The sequence below is a fragment of the Felis catus genome, chromosome B2, assembly GCF_018350175.1.
Source record: "Felis catus isolate Fca126 chromosome B2, F.catus_Fca126_mat1.0, whole genome shotgun sequence".
Classification (NCBI taxonomy): Eukaryota; Metazoa; Chordata; class Mammalia; order Carnivora; family Felidae; genus Felis; species Felis catus.
Genome location: NC_058372.1, coordinates 115,773,624 through 115,776,447, shown reverse-complemented (window position 1 = coordinate 115,776,447; position 2,824 = coordinate 115,773,624).

Below are 2,824 nucleotides of genomic sequence, written 5' to 3'. Positions count from 1 at the left end.
TGGGACAAAGTGACACCCTTGAAAACTACCAAAGCAAAAAGGAAAGATTACTTATAAATGACAGTCAGAGAAAAGACATACTTCTCATATGCAACAATGTATTTCAAAATTCTGTGGAATAATTGTATCCAAAGACAGAAAGAAGAGAAGAAAGAGAAAATTGTCACCAGAATTTATACTTATTATTCAAGAGTGGGGGCAAAATAAAGATGTTTGCAGACATACAGTATTTAAGCTCATTTACCTACTAGCCATTTTCTAAAAGAAAATTAAACCATGCATTTTATCAAAAGAAAAGTGAACAAGGAAGTCAGGTAGAAAAAAAAGGAAAAAATGGTTAGTATTGAAATTGATAAATTCTGTACTAAATTCAATTAACTACACTTGAAAAATAATACTTTTGTGTCTTAAAATGGGGAATTAAAATTCTTTGCCAAAATAGTAAGTAAGGAGATTTCAAATATTGTTCAGCGAGCAAATCATAAGATCTTTATTACTGTGTGTTGGGGAAACAGAACTACTAGAAAAAATATAGGTTTGAATAACAAATTATAGTTGTTTATTTTAATTTAAGATTAAACAAAAAAAGTTAACTGCCAAATCCATACAAGGAATAAAGAAGGTTGTCATACAACCATAAAAGAAATAATCCTCCAACATAAAAAAAATAAGCATGAAATTGTATGCATGTAACTATATAGGCCTAAAATATAAAATGCAAAATCTGCCTGAACTATAAGTAGAAACCTTAACATCTGCAAACATCTTGATAATTCTTGAATGACACCCTATCAGATATAGATAGAACAAGCATAAAACACATAAGAACAGCTATAATAATTTTTTAAGTAATTACTTAGAATATTTATTAAATATATGGAAGCAGGTACACTACTAATAATCCTCAAATTAATTTTTCTTTTCTCCTTTTAAAATAATCATCACTTTTGGGGCAGCTGGGTGGCTCAGTTGGTTAAGCATCCAACTTCGGCTCAGGTCATGATCTCACGGTTTGTGAGCTGGAGCCCTGCGTTGGGCTCTGTGCTGACAGCTCAGAGCCTGGAGCCTGCCTCAGATTCTGTGTCTCCCTCTTTCTCTCTGCCCCTCCTCCACCCATGCTCTGTCTCTCTGTCTCTCAAGAATGAATAAACTTTAAAATTTTTTTTAAATAAATTAAAAAAAAATAAAATAATCATCACTTTTAATCTGAACACAAGAACTAATTGGTTTTTCCATAATAACTCACTAATGAGTAAAAAAATTGAAGAAACCAGTAACAGTTAAATAACTTTATTCTGTAAAATACAAACATATACACACAGATTTATTTCTTCATTTTCCACCCAAAAAAAAGTGATTTCCATTAAAAAGTCAAGGAACAAATCTGAATTTTATGCAAAATGTTGCTAAGATAGAATACCCTCCAACTAATTTAAGAGCCTAGTGTAGTCCTGAAGCTAAGACTGCTCTAGGACAGTTAGAAAAAGGAAAATTAATTACCAGTATCTTTTATAAGCATATTTGCAAAAATTCATTTTCCCCAAAATTCTAATATTAGCAAGTCATAGTTGGCAATATCTTAAACACACACACATACACACACACACACACACACACACACACACACACACACACACATCTGGTTTGGCTTACCTTAAGGAAAATTGAATATTAATGTAAGATACCATTGTGTCAAATCAAATAAACACACATGAAAATCTCAACAGAGAAATACATTTGACCAAATTCAACTTTAATGGTTGAAAAAAATAGAATTAAAAAATATTATATCCTGGAAAAGGAAGTATTATAAAAATTAAATATTAATGTAGGATACCATCGGTTCAAATTAAAATAATAAACTCACATGCCAATCTCAACAGAGAAATACATTTGACCAAATTAAACATTCATGATTTTTAAAACAAAACAAAACAAAAAAGAATTAGAAGAGAATTACTATATCCAGGAAAAGGAAGCCTTACAAAAAATCTTAGGAAACATAATAAACATTGACATTGAAATTAGAAGGAGAACAAGGAAGTCTGCTACTACTATTTTATTGAACATCACACTGGTGGTTTCAACCATTTCATTAAGACTAGAAAATTAGAGAGTTACAAGAGTATGAATGGGGAGATAAAACTGGCCATAGTGTCAGAAAATACGGTTGTTTAATTAGAAAATCTAAAGCAATCTAGAGGAGGAAGGTTAAGATGGCAGAAGAATAGGGCAACCCTAAGATTGCCTCCACCATGGAACAGCTAGACAAATATCAAATCATTCTGAACACCTCCAAGAAATCAATTGGAAGTCTTAGAGAACAAAACTGCACATATACAAACAGAGCAAAAGGCCCAGGTAATGTGGGAACTGGGAAGAGTTGATAATGTGGGAGAAAAGAGCCACTGGCATTGTGATAGGGAGATAGCCCTGATTGCACAGATGTGAGCTAGAGAGAAAAAAAAAAGTAAAAACATGCACAGGGGACTACACAAAAAAACTTCCCCAAAACCATTGATGGGGGAAAAGGAGAGGGTTTCAAAACCACCAGGTTTTTATAAATAGTGGAGTGCAGAGTCTGAAATTTTGGAGGTGTTTACCTGGTGATGCTCCAGCAAGGAAGCAGTGTGGAGCCCTGGGGAATGGATGGTACAATTTGAAGATCCCCTGGGTTGCATAGGGAGAAGTGGTTCCCCTGCTTGGAGTAAATGTGGTAGATGTGATATGGCCTCTGCACATGTGAAAGACCCTGTGGATGCCATTGAGCTGCCCCATTCACCAGTATAGGAACAAAGACACTGGCTGAGGGCAGCAACTTTGG